At 38.9% G+C, this 14,918-nt stretch overlaps 1 long non-coding RNA gene across 9 annotated transcripts in view; it reads left to right on the top strand.

The window, feature by feature from the left end:
• Positions 1 to 3,191: 3,191 nt before the first annotated feature.
• Positions 3,192 to 14,918, top strand: part of LOC119845242 — a 103,535-nt gene continuing 91,808 nt past the window's right edge. For 2 of the 9 annotated variants that reach the window (XR_006274050.1, XR_006274048.1), the window contains exons 1-2: positions 8,004 to 11,306; positions 12,226 to 12,365. This is a non-coding gene — a long non-coding RNA (uncharacterized LOC119845242). The other 7 variants (XR_006274054.1, XR_006274061.1, XR_006274059.1 and 4 more) reach the window with 7 other exon arrangements.

The raw sequence follows: 14,918 nt of genomic DNA, 5'->3' as shown, positions 1-14,918 counted from the left end.
AAGGAGATGAATGTGGGCTACTAATACCATGTTCAAAATCAAAGTCTTGTGTAAATGCTAGGAATGGCGCAGCAGTGAATTGAGGCCCATTATCAGATATGAGGACTTCCATGTCTTGCAAATAGTGACTTTAGTCTCTGGATCACCTGTGCCAATGAAGTTTAAGTCAAATCAATATATCTGGAGAAGGAATAGATTACAAAAATGTATGTGTGTTCTTTCCAGAAAAATAAATCTGTGGCTACCCACTGCCAAGGTCTGTCAGATAGCTTTGTAGAGAGTAATGATTCTGGCAGTTTATTTCCTTGTTATATATCTCACAGCCTTCTCCTAAGCTTTGAATTTGCCTACCAGGCCATCATACAGATTGTGGTGCTTGTGCCCTGCACTTGTATATCCCTGGTGTCCCTCATGGATTTTGAAGTAATGTAGGATAAGAATGTGCCATCTTTTTAGTAGCATGCCGTCAGTCATGTGAAGGTCATTTTGGTCCTTCCAAGATGGTAGTAGATTTGTTGGAAGTGGCCTCCTTCACCCCCACCCTCCTTGACAGAGTTCAGTCAGTTTCTGGCAAGTCTCATCCTTTAGTAGTTCATTTCTAATTTGCTGAAGTTGGCTGCTAGATGCTGGAATTGCTGCTAGAACAAGGTCAATGTAGACTTTGGCTGCTGCTTCTTCTGTTAGTGGCTGCCTAATAAGGGCTCTAGATAGTGTTTGCTGTTATGAATGCTTTCCCTTGTAGGTGCTCAATGTGGAAAGAAAATTCCATCAGCTCTAGTTGAAATCTTTGAATCCTAGATGGAAGGTCATCCCGTGATTTTGAACCCAATAATGCCACTAAGGGCCTGTGGTCTATGTTTGTGTTAAAATTCAAGCCCAACTGATATTCTCTGAAATATTCATAAGCCCAAGTGACTGGTAGAGTTTCCTTTTCCATTTCAGCATACTGCCGCTTGTTTTCTATGAGGCTTCTTGAGATGCATGCAACAGAAAACTGGGCACTTGGCCACCCTAATCCAGAATCATTCACATCTACGGATCCAGCAATGCCAGCTGCCTGAACTACCAAAATCAACTTCTCTTGCAGAGCTGTTTGTATTATGAATTCCAATGCTGTGCTGAGGCAGGATTAAGCCTCCTTTATGCTGCTGCTTTCACTGGTCTTCTCCCTGATTTTCCAGTCTTGTTAGGATTGCCAGGTGTCCAGTATTCTATTGGAATACCCATTTGAAAAGGACCATTAAAAGTCTGGTCGGTGGTGCAGCAGGGCTAAGGCAGGCTCCTTGCCTGCCCTGGCTCTGCGCAGCTCCTGGAAGTGGCTGGCATTTCCCTGTGGCCCCTACCGCAGGGGTAATCAGTGAAGCGCTGCACACTATCCCAGCCTGAGCTCCTCCCCTGCAGCTCCCATTGGCTGGGAACTGCGACCAATGGGAGCTGCGGGGCGGTGCCTGCAGGCACAAGCAGCACACAGCGTCCACTGACCTCTCCACATAGAGGCCACAGGGACATGCCAGCTGCTTCTGGCAGCCGCACGGAGCCAGGGCAGGCAGGGAGCCTGCCTTAGCCCCGCTTCATCACCGACTGGGAGCCACCTGAGGTAAACGTTGCCCGGCTAGAGCCCGCACCCTGAACCCCCTACCCCAGCCCGGAGCCCCCTCCCACACTCTGAACCCCTCATTTCTTGCCCCACCCTGGAGTCCGCATCCCCAGCTGGACCCCTCATCCCCTCCCGCACCCCAACCCACTACCCCAGCCCTGTGAAAGTGAGTGAGGGTGGGAGAGAACAAACAATAGAGGGAGGGGAGAATGGAGTGAGCGGGAGCAGAGCCTTTGAGAAGGGATGGGGCAGGGGTGGAGTCTTGGGAAGGGGCAGGGCAGGGGCGGGGCAAGGTGTTTTGTTTTGTGCGATTAGAAAGTTGGCTACCCTTCCGCTTGCTCACCCTTCTGGCAGTCTGGGGGTCTCTTTTCTTTCCTTTATTCCTTTAGAGAGAGGGAATCACTCACTTCTGATACCATGTGGTGTGAGGATAAAAACACAAAGAGATATGCTTTAAGCAGTAACTAGATAACTCCCTCACCAGGAAGGTCCTATGTTTATTAAACTTCCTGCTGCAACACATCCTGGTCCTCTTTGGTAACAGTGGAGGACCAGAGATCCTAACTCCTCCCCGACTCCATCTATCCAAAGAATTTGTTAATCTGCTGCTGGAGTCAGAAATAACTCATTTATACATGGAACTATTTTTCTTCCATGGTCATGAAACTATCCATCTCTCCACAGGGGTTTTGTATCCTTGGTAATGGAGTAGTTCCTGTTTCTAATCTCCATAATGAAGAACTGACTCCAGGCCTGACTCCAAGGTTAAATTGTATTTTTAATTTATTTTCTGGTTGAATTGGAGGGGAAAGGTTTCTGAACCTAACCCCCTATTATTACTTTGCAGTTTCTAATTTGCCACAAAAGGCACCATCCTTCTGCTATCCTTGAACTGTAGCTGGGGCGGGCAGTCTCCCACGTGAACCCCTCCCACCCAAAAACCTGATTTTTGTGGAGAGTAGAGGTTGATCCTAGAGTCACAAGGAGCTTTTCTTCTCTACCTGATGAACAGGAGCTTTTATCCAAAAGGCCTGGAATCTGCTTTAAAATTCTTCCATGGCTTTTCATCAAACAAAGAAATTGCGAACATGCTAATCCTGATATGGATGCAAGATAACTAGATAACTCCCTCACCAGGAAGGTCCTATGTTTATTAAACTTCCTGCTGCAACACATCCTGGTCCTCTTTGGTAACAGTGGAGGACCAGAGATCCTAACTCTTCCCCGACTCCATATGCCAGCTATCCAAATAATTTGTTAATCTGCTGCTGGAGTCAGAAATAACTCATTTATACATGGAACTATTTTTCTTCCATGGTCATGAAACTATTCATCTCTCCACAGGGGTTTTGTATCCTTGGTCATGGAGTAGTTCCTGTTTCTAATCTCCATAATGAAGAACTGACTCCAGGCCTGACTCCAAGGTTAAATTGTATTTTTAATTTATTTTCTGGTTGACTTGGAGGGGAAAGGTTTCTGAACCTAACCCCCTATTATTATTTTGCAGTTTCTAATTTGCTACAAAAGGCACCATCCTTCTGCTATCCTTGAACTGTAGCTGGGGCATGAACCCCTCCCACCCAAAAACCTGATTTTTGTGGAGAGTAGAGGTTGATCCTAGAGTCACAAGGAGCTTTTCTTCTCTACCTGATGGACAGGAGCTTTTATCCAAAAGGCCTGGAATCTGCTTTAAAACTCTTCCATGACTTTTCATCAAACAAAGAAATTGCGAACATGCTAATCCTGATATGGATGCAAGACTCCAGATGTCATTGCCATTAGCTTGATTCCCATATAAGATTGGCATTTATTTATTTATGCATGCGTCCATGTTGCTATAGTGTCTAGTGGATCAGGGTCCGATGGCACAAGGCACTGTATAAACGCATAACAAAGAGCTTACAGTATAAATAAATATTCTAGGCTCTGACAAGCTTGTAGAATGACACCCTGAGATAGAGGATGGCCATGGAATGTTGTGTCTAGAAAAGTACAATTCTCCTTTAAAATAAGGAATATCCTTTGTGAGTACAAGGTTCAGGAGCCCAGGGAGCTTTCTTGGACCAGCAGCAACAGATAATTTTTCTGTTGTCATCAGCCTTTTATAAGAAGTGATAGGTTGGTTCTGTTGTCTTTTTTAAAAGAAAACAACATTGAGAATTTAGGCCTAGATTTTCCTTTCTATTTAAGGCCAGGTTGGGCTGCAATACTACACAGCACAAAGTAGCCTTATACCATCCAGAGCGGTGTTTCTCAACCAGGTTACATATACCACTGGGGTGCATGGATGTCTTCTAAGGGGTACATCAACTCACATAGATATTTGCCTAGTTTTACAATAGGCTACATAAAAAGCACTGGCAAAGTCAGTACAAACTGTGACTTTATACTGCTCTATATATTATACACTGAAATGTAAGTACAATAGTTATTTTCCAATTGATTTATTTTATAATTATATGGTAAAAATTAGAAAGTCGGCATTTTTTCAGTAGTAGTGTGGCTGTGATACTTTTGTATTTTTATGTCTGATTTTGTAAGCAAGTAGTTTTCAAGTGAGGTGAAACTTGGGGTATGTAGGACAAATCAGACTCCTGAAAGGGATAGAGTAGTCTGGAAAGGTTGAGAGCCCCTGATCTAGAGGTTCCCAGAGAAGAATTCCCCTGAATTTCTTCTGGCCAGATATTTTATTTTATTTTTTTTGCTGGCACAGTGCTTTCTCTTCCAATGTAAGGGGAGGAGGAGGGGGAGGTGGAGTAGATATACTTAGGGTGGACTAAAGCCATATTGGGGCTGGACGAGTGAAGCTGGTGGACAGAGAAAAGCATATTGAGGAGTCTGCAGCCTCAGTGCAGTCTCTTTTGGTTGAACACACTCTCTCTCTCTCTCTCACTCTCCATTCAGTCTGTAGTTAAGACTCCTGGATTCCTGTTGATGCTAGGCTCTCACGGCAACATGTGTGAGTAACACTTTCTACCATCTCTAGTTGGCTAGGAGACTCTGTCCCATCCTGGAGGATGATGACCTGGCCTCAGTTATACACACCTTTGTCACCTCTTGGCAGGACTGCAACTAAGCAATACACCTGGGCATAAAGGCTTCAGCGCTTAGGAAACTCCAACTAGTACAGAATATTACAGAGCAGGGGGTGACCAAACTGCGGCTCGCGAGCTGCACGCTGCTCTTTTACAGTTAAAGTGTGGCTCATGGAGAGGGGAGAGCTAGGGGCTTCTGCCCAGCAGGGAGGGGGCACCTGCTGGGGCTTGAGCCCCGCCACTCCCATCCCCACAGGACTGAAGCCCTGAACCCTAGCAGGCATCTCCCGCAGGGCTGAAGCCCCAAGACCCCTCTCCCGACAAGGCTGGACCCTGAGCCCTAGCAGGTGCCTCCGACAGGGCAGAAGCCCCTTGCCCCACCACACTGCCACAGGGTTGAAGGCTCCGTGAGGCACAGCTCTCAAACTTCTGAAGATTGTCATATGCAGCTCAGAGGGTCAGAAAGTTTGATCACCCATTCTACAGAGCATCTTCTCAGCAACACAGGTTATTGTGAGCATATCTAACTTGTCCTCTGCTCTCTACAATGGCTTCCCATGGACTGTCGAATCAAAGTCTAGGTCCGTATCTTCAAGGGACTCCATGGCCTGGACACAGCTAATAGAACACCTAAAGCTCCAGGATGAAGATTATGGCTAACAGTTTTGCTCCTCTGGCACAATGGAATCTGCCAAAGCTCATCTTTGCATGAGAGAGAACTTTTTCATGGGCGGTTCAAGATTGTGGAATGAACTCCCACAGGAACTAAGGACCATCACAAACCTCACTATCTTCTGCTCCAAGTACAAGGCACAATGCTCTGTCCTTGCCTTCTGTAACAAAAATACTTAGCTCAGAATATTTTTTTGAAACCAAAAACCTACCAAAACAAGACACGCTACTTCATACTCCTCTCCCCTGGGGATAGAGCGAGAGAACAAAGAGCATGTGACAAATGTTGGTCACATTGACTAAGACACTCAGATACTACGGTGATCATAGTATTAGATCCTGTATAGAACAGAAGAATGTGTGGTAGAGCTTATATCTGCTACACCTAGTTTCTGTTGGGGCACGTGGCATTGTAAGGAGTTTAAGTTAGAGCAGTCAGGGTACTGCTCTAACTTGTGCAGAAGCTGGACTCTGGATCTCTGCAGCCACCCTTCTCCATTATATCTGCGGGTGGATGTAGCTGAAAATCAGAGACTTCAAATGCAAAACTAAAAACTAAAATAGAACCCTAAAAAAATCAAAGTTTTTTTCATGGGGGGGAGGGGAAACAGGACAGTTTCACTGTAGCCATTAATTCCTGTTGATACTAAACTCTCACTTAGCAGCTTCTGTGAGTAATGTTTCCAAGGACGAGGCCCTTGAGCAAACAAGTACTTGTGTATACTTGCCACTTTACCACAATTTTGCAAGCAAATAAGTTTACTCGTCCACCCGTTTTTGCATGCAGTTGTGGTAAATGTAGATAATTGCAGTCATAGTTATGGTAAATGCATGTGTAGAAGTAACCAGGCAAATATACATACATTTTTCAGTGAACAAGTGGATCTCTACTCACTGAAAATGTCTCTTGTTAATTTGTTCTGGATTTCTTCTAGGCAGTCAGTTTATACACTGTGCTACTGGTTCCACCTCCTCCCAGAAGAAAAGAAACCTTTCCAAATAAACTTGTGAATTGACACATAGATATTATGGTGATGGGCAGATCACAAATGCCTAGATGGAGTTCTGGTTAGTTCCCTTCTAGCTGAAATTCATATAGTAGGAAAATACTCATTTCATTAAATAAGGAGCATTGTGAATACAGTTGCTACATAATGCAGCCATGAATTCCAGTCTGTGCCCCATCAGCTTCCAGTTTTAAAAAATAAATAGGTGCACTCCTCCAACAAATACAACTGGCATAGACGGCAAGCATGGATCAGAGCTGGCATATTTCTTAACACATCTGATGCTTTCATTCATTAATGAATGTTTCCAATAAATAAAATATCACAATTTCAGATATCCATATTTTATCAAGATGGAATGAAAGTGGAAACAAGGCAGTAAAGAATATTGATGTGTGCTAACATGGGCCCAAATAATATATGCGGTTAACCATACTCTTTAGGAGGATGTGGTAAAGATCTAATAAGGTCACGATTAGTGCATATTAGTGGTAAGCTGCATTGCTGTATTTACTTTGTTGCTTTCTTTTCAGTTTGAATGTAAGAGACCATTACTTTATAAGTTCCACTTACTGCAGAACTGAAAAGGCATATCCTTCATCATGATCTTAAAGCTGATCTAAAAGGCTTTTTACCTTCCAAGACCTTAGTGGTGGGCTTTGATTCTTCTATTTAGAGGTATTGACTTTGATGACGCTTCAAGCAAGGAATTACATTCCTTTAACTTCTTGAGTAGTTAGTGTTGCTGCCAACTGGCAGAAAACCAGAGTCCTGAATTCTGGAACTGATGGGTAAATAGAAGTTATGATTTTGTTTGGAATTGTAAAATGTTTGTTGATAATGCACATTTTATTGAGGTAGGATCTCAAACTTTTAAACACTTTTAAAATATTACCGTTTACTTTTCAGAATGGTTTTCAGTTTGAACAAATGCAATAGCAGCCCAGATGTCATGGTTTCTGCAGTGGCTTCTTTCCGGGGGGGGGGGGGGGGGGGGGGAGAGTAGCCTGGGAAACTACACAAAGATCCAAGAGGATCTCAAGAAATCTGCTGTGTAAAGGGCTGAGTCCTCTGCTTTTTCTGGAGAGTGGCAGAATCATGGAAAGATTAGGAGGAAACTACATGAGCTGAAACTAGTGAATTTTCTTACCTCTTACAGAGATTTTCCCTTTCTCCCTGAGGAGAATTTAGCCCCAAATTATTTTATGATAGTTCAGTAGAATGTACATTAAAGAAAAGAGGAAAGAATTGAGGTGCAGCATCTGAAGTGTGTTTCATTTCTGTTGCAGGCGAGGTTCATAAAGTGAGGCAGTGAATTGTTCCTATAGTGTATTATGTGTTCCTTTTTTTTCTGCTTGCTAGTGAAGTGCTGCAGAAAGGACCTGGACCACTTGGCACAGCAAATGAGCTTCTTAAAAATATATTTTAATGAATAATAGATACTCAGCATGAGCCATTATTGTTTGAGCTAACAGATAGCTAGGATTGTAAATGTCTATATAGTCTAGTCACTAGAGAGAACAGAGAACCACACTGAGTAAGCATGGGTTACACCTATGTTTCAATTTTGATAAGGAGGAGGAAAGAATGTTTTGAGCAACCATCAACTATATGACAGAAGAGGTCACTTTCATGGAAAGAGATGTAATCAAACATATAGCAACTAAGAGTTTCATTATTTTGTAAGTTTCATGATGTTTCAGGTTTTCTGCAAGGCAAGTGTGCGGAAATATGTAGAAGAGAACACACAATTCTTGTCGACCTGGACGTTTAGTAAAGGGTCTATTTTAAATGCCCTGTTTGCTCCCTACTGCCTCAAGAATTTTTTATTTGCATTTTCCTTTAAAGATGTTAATTTCATGAGAATTTCCTGGGTTCGAAAAAGGAATGGACAAACTTCAAAAGTCTTGAATAAGCACCCAGAAAGTCAGATGTTTTTGTGAATCTTATATGAACTATCCAAACTACTTAAAGCGTGAAAAGTTGGACTGGAAATCTCATGGGAACTTGAGTTCTCTGTGAATTCTGGTACTTTGTTGCTTCCATGAATAAAGTCCTGCAAATCTGCAGATATCCACTTTATATCCGCAGGCCATGTTTGCAGATCGTGGATTGGATGTGAATACAAGTTTTATATCCACTCAGGGCTCTAGCCATGAGACCATCCTTTCTTGAAGTGTATCAGGATTTCCATCTCTGATCATAGCCAAACCAGGAACAACAGAGGTGTGTGAAAATGAACTATAATTTTTGTTTAAAAACGTGATCTGAAGCTTTAAAAATGTTCAGGTTCAGCTGGCTTTTGTGTTAGCAAAGCTAATTTGCTCATTCTTACAGTTTTGGGACAAAGCCATTAAAAATGCTCTTTTTGCTGATTTATTTTTAAACGAGTTCTTTCTTAGACATGTGGAAGCTGTCTATAAAATGATTCAAACATGTTAAGGGACCAACATTTTGCTTGTGGCTATGTAGTTTTTTTATAGTCCTAATCTTTAAATCATATGAAACTGTGAAAAATTGAAATCCTTACTGGAAGGACAGAAATCTAGTCACCTGTGTTGGCATGGGTTATCTTTTATAGTTTAGGAAGAGAGGCTGAGAAACCTAAGCAATGGCAGTATTGTTGTTCTAAACATTGAGAACCAGAGAGTCACCTGACACTAATTTGCATACAGCACTTCAGTGGTCAATAAAATGACCCTCATGGAGGTTGCTGTGGAAAATTATTATAAAGTTAGGGGCAGATTCTGCCATCCTTCCTCACAGTGTGTGCTGCCTTACTCTGTAAGTAGCCCCATTGATTTCATTGTGACCATTTGCAGAGTAAGATACTACTCAATATAAGTGTGCAGAATCTGACCAATCATCTGTTTCTATTCTAGATCTGTGTTGGGAAGCCACTCAAACATAATGTTTCACTTATCATGTGGTAAAAACCCCTCTTCGTGCCAATAACTTGTATTGGCAGTAAGTATTAACATACTTTATGTTCAAAGTTATTGCTTGTTTAATAGATTTGAATACCCATCAGTAGATTTTAATATCCATCAACCAAAGCCAGATGCACAGTCTGCCTCATAAATAGATGACATTAAAAATAAGGAGTTTGATAGTGCATCACTAGATAATATATTGAGTTTGCATTTATTTTCTCAAACATATGCAAAACAAAGTTGCCTGTATTTCCCTTTTTAAATGAGAACATCTGTTTTTACTGTTACTGTATTTTATATGTTTTATTTTTTTAAATTTGTTCATATGAATTTTGCATTAACTTTTCTTAGTTTCATACTGAATTGGCAATCTCATTATTTTTATAGCCAACTAGAAAATTATTTTCAGTTGTAAGAGTTTATTTGCAATACATTTATCACTTCGTGATATGAATTCAGTATCTCTAAGAAGTTAGACAGTCTTTGACTCAGAAGAACACAAATTCTCATAGGATTAGAGCAAACTATGGCTGGGATTAACCATGTACCCTCTTACTGTTAAATGAGATTTGAGAGAGAAGTAGTAAAATACTTTATATACATTTTATAATCTAAAACTCCATTTTAATAGGGCAGGTAACTACAAAATTGTATTCTTGATTGAGTTCAGTGTTGTGAAGGAGACATCTACATCAAGGGGTTAAACAGAAACTATTCTTCATGTTTGTTTTGTAAGGTTATTATTTTTTGCAGTACAGAGCATAACATACTTTGCCAAAAACAATGTAATTATTTTTTACAGAACACTTTTAAAGAGAATAAACTGTTACGAAAGAGGCAGAAAAAATATCACTGGCATAACACTGTCTGTAGATGAGACTAAAATAATTGAAGTGAAATTGCTTTCATTTATGGCTAACAAGCTCAGGCATTTTGCATGATCTAAACTATATTAAAGCTTTTTGTGAAGAGATTATTTTTTGCATGACGAGTGCCTTAATAGAAGTATCATAGTTTATGGTAAAATAGAACAGCAGTACAGCTCAAGTTAATTACATTTATTCAGATGAAGTAATATTCTACCAAACTATTCTACAGAAGCAGGGGGAGAAATTATTGAAACCTTTTTGCCAACGTTTATCCGTTTCAATTATTTTTGATGGTATGTATTCCATGTATGTTTTAGCTACAGTACCTTTATATCGACAGTTGGTAGCACAAGTCTTTTAAAGCACAAAGAGTAGCAGCTCTTCAGCCAATCTGTGATAAAAGAGAAAAAAATGAAATCACTATGGAAACTGCAGGAAGAATCTAAAAGCTTTCTTTATAAAGTAAATGTCTGATGTTTGTGACTGCAGGGGCACAAAATTCATAAACCTGTATGATGCTATCACTTCTGATTTGTTATCTCAGCAAATGCCAAGTCTAAGCAGCCTGACCTTAGCTTTATTAAGAGCTTCCTTTTTAGAAATAGTTACTATTCAACAATGGAAAGACTGCAGTGCTGCAAGTGGGGGAAACTAATTTGTTTAAAATGTGGCTTTAAAAAAAATCACACAGACCTCAAGGCTTAGAGAGTCAGGAACACTGTGAGGTTTTTAGTAATGCAGCAACTAAGGGAGCTGAATGCAATTCAGAAAACTTATGTTTCATTTCCATTACATGCCTGTATTTGATCTCAAATTGAAAATCTCTGACCTTCCTCCTCCAATCCAGAAGCAAATAAATACTAAAGAAAAGGAAACCCCCTCTTCTTTCAGCACACAGGGCCTCTAAGACTGAAAAATGAAGGTGACTGCTACTATGAACCTGTTTGGACACCAGACAGCAACAAATACCTGTCTCAGTGAAGGAGTTTAAGAGCACTGCAGAGATCTTCAGGCGTGCAGAGTATCTTGGCTTACACAGGCCACGGTCTTTATTTCAAAACAGTACTAGTCGTGGTTTCTCTGCACCTGCAACTGAAGAACTAGAGGAACAGGAGGACAGCAGTAAATCTTCTAATCCAAAACTCTTCATGTCACAGAAAATACCCTGAAGCCTAAGCAGGATGAGACTCTTGGTAAGTAGATCTCTACCATTACATTTGTTGCTGTAAACTTGTATGGATACTTTTCTGCCTTATGTGTCTAGTTCAAGTAAGACCTAAGTTTTTTGGGAGGGAAAGGTGGGGGAGATGGGGACAGCATATCCTTCTTTTAAGAGTATTGCAAATTTCCTGTCAATTTTTGCTTTTCCAGTATTAATGTCCAGTCTATTTCTTGTTGTATGCGTGTTCCCATGCTGTTTTAGACATTTTATAAACACTGCTAGCCTGGTGTTTTGAGGCATTTATGAACAAATAGTTCTCCTTGACTAAATGAAAGTAAACAGGTTTGGAGTTAAGTACCCATATTATATATTTAAGCCTGATATGTACATCTCAATAACATAGTATTAAACATGCTGATAATGGCTAGAGAAGCACAAATGTTTGTCAAACCATGTTTCAAGTCTTCAAAACACATGGTGGGTATTTTAACTTCTATGGATTCAATTTAAAATATTGATACTAAATGTATAACAGGTATGATTTGAAATTATTTTACAGAAAAATAATTGATGTGGGAGTACAGAAAAAAATCTCAAGTACTTTCTGATTTTAAGGTACATTGGTGAATGCTACTGTGGAGTATTATATTATTAAAAATTAGATTAGCCACGGGAAAACACTGACAATAAAATTTCTTGCAAAAGTTGGTAAATCTTTCTGTAATAAAAATAAATTCTAAACATTGGCATCTTTGTAGCTTTTTATGAATATAATGAAAACTAATTATCTGTGGAGAAAATTTGACTTGGTAGAATGAAATTAAATTGCTTTTTTAAAGACTTTCTTAAACAGTGCTAGCTAGGGAGAAGCCCAATAATATTTTTAGCTCTGAATTATAATGCCTTTGCTACATTAATAAATCATGTTGCATTCTGACTTTTATCAAAAGATTCAGAGGAGGAGAACAGCATACGGCACAATGAAGCTACAAGAGAAGCTCTGACCGTTTTGTTTTTTTTCCCCTTCATCAAGCTACTGTACACATGGCCTTTCAAGATGAGCAACTCCCATAGAACATCACTTACTGCGGTAGGTCAAAACTGGCTGTAAGTCAATGACAGTAATAAATTAATCATCAAATCATAATGTTTAATGTACTACTTAAACATACTATACCCAATATTTGAGGGGAAAGTGATATATTGTTCTTTGATGTCTACCACATTTGAATTATTTTTATGAGAATTTTATTTTTTCATATGCCGTTTAGGGTTATGTATTTATTTATTGACTAACTATTGAAATGAATAAGACTAAAATTGACATGCAAGTGCACGGAAAAGAAACTGTTTCACTTACCCAACAAAGCTGCAAATACAGCCTCCTTGTAGCAATTTATTTGGGGTAATACTTGCTGTATATGAGTTCTAGGCACAATGCTGAATGAAGTGTTTAAATTTAGTTTTTTACTGTGGCTGAGAACAAGATGTAAAATATATTTCTGCAAGTAAAGATTCCTAAACCTTGCAAGGAAAAGCTTTGTTTTTTGAAGATGGGGTACACTGACACAAGTCCTAAAAACTGGCAGGCTAAAAAAAAGGATGTCAACTGGAATGAATTTTTACCAACATATCAGGTATCAAATGTATAATTTGTTGATATAGGAATACGAACTGATGAAATATATCTTTGACACTAGTGTGCTACATTGTTATATAGAAGCTTTGCAATAGTCTTGATGAGTTCTAATCTTTAACATTTGCTTTTACAAAAAATCTAGTTGATAATTATGTTTCTATGAAAACAGTTCAGACGAAAGATGTTATGTGATCTTCAGCCCTGTGTTATATTAAAAAAAAAGTTATTAACTTAGTAACATATCAGAAGTGTCTCTTTGATGCGTTTAATGATACTTTTTTTGAATACCTGTTTTTATAGCGTCATTTACAAATATAATTGAACACATTTTTATTCATCAGTTTTTCTAAACTACACATTGTACTTGCCCAAATGCTAAGCAAAATAGGTACTGGCTCCACTCTAATATTTACATATTTTATTTTTGTAGTTGGTATTTATATTTTAAACATTTGCTGCAATAATAAAGACCAATACTTTAAACATATGTGTGTGTTTTGCAACAAATAACTTTAAAATGAAAATAAACAAGTGAAAAGTAAGAGTTCTGCTTTGTATTAAGAAATCAAAGTCATTACGTTAAATGTGAATTATATCATTTGGGAATACTTTCCATTCATTTTTCAAATCAATCTACTAGCAAATGTTAAGTTCCATAAGTGTTTATGTCCCTGGTAAAGTTAACTTTTTATACATAATTTGTGTACAAACTGAGACAAAAGGTTAATTAAGGTTATATGCTCTGAGATGTTGTATGTATTTCTGCTTATATAACATTTACATATAGTTGATATAATTTTTTATTCTGTTATATTTGGAATGAATAATTTCTTAATACATGACTATTTACTATAAAACCATTAAAATGTTGAATCCCTGGGGGGAAATGGATACCTGATACTGGTATGTGGCTTTGTGTCTGAATGTATAACACTCTGAGTTAGTTGAAAGAGAATACTGTAGCAGTGTGTCCTCAGGTAAAATTCTCAGACACTAGATTATTATGTAATATACAGTAGGAGTTCTGTTTTATTTACAGTCTTCTTTTGGGAAATATAATTCAAATTTTTCAGATCAAGTCATGTTGATATTTGAGGGTATATAATTGACATTGTGCCTAGGGAATTATAGGTGTATACCTCCTGATTTTGTTAATGGGTGTTGTACACCTAATTCCATATGTATATTATTGAGAGTGTCCTTTACACTTAGAAAAATACAAGTTAAACATCATTTCTCATATTTTGTGCTTTTACAAAAAACAATTCTCATTGGAAACTACTATAGATAAATAAACTCCACCTTCTCTATGTGACTTTTCATTGATACCCAAGAGTTTGTGTTTTATAGCAAAGTGCATATTATTGGGTGCTTGTGATTGACTTGGCTGGAATTAAGAGCCTTCCTCTATATCTAAGGTGGCTTTAAGGGAAGTGTAGTAAAACTTCCATAAGAAACTTTTCTCCCCTTTTACCCATAGCATAAAGAATGTTCTCTCCGTAATGGACATGGTGAGGAGAGTTCTTCCTGTAATGTCATTAAGGATAATGGGATGGGCATTATGTATTTGCAGGAAATGTAGACTGATCTATCTAGTTTATCTTTCTATAATGCACCCAGCACAGTAATATCTCAGTACTGAAAATTTTTCTTTTCACATCCCTCCTGCATCGTTTCAGTTATGATGTTTTTGACATGTATGGCTATATAAGCTAAGATGCAATTGTTTAAAACCTACTCTAACAATTCAGCAAGACTTGTTCTGTTGAGGACCCAAGTATTGGAAGAAGTATGGTAGACTTGGTTCAAATGAAATATTCAAGGCTAGTGGGCTTGGGTAGGGTCTAATCAAGTCTTGACATCGAATGTGACCACGCTCAGACATTTGCCATATGATAAACAGCTGGAGTTTAGAGAGCTCTTTTTACAATACAAAGTTAGTGGTCTTCATTTTGCTTGTCCCAGAAGTAGAACTCACGCTGTGTAGAAAAGAAATTGCCACAT

The sequence above is a fragment of the Dermochelys coriacea genome, chromosome 1, assembly GCF_009764565.3.
Source record: "Dermochelys coriacea isolate rDerCor1 chromosome 1, rDerCor1.pri.v4, whole genome shotgun sequence".
Taxonomy (NCBI): Eukaryota; Metazoa; Chordata; order Testudines; family Dermochelyidae; genus Dermochelys; species Dermochelys coriacea.
Note: the sequence above shows the minus strand (reverse complement) of the source record. Positions and strands in the feature narration are given on the sequence as shown.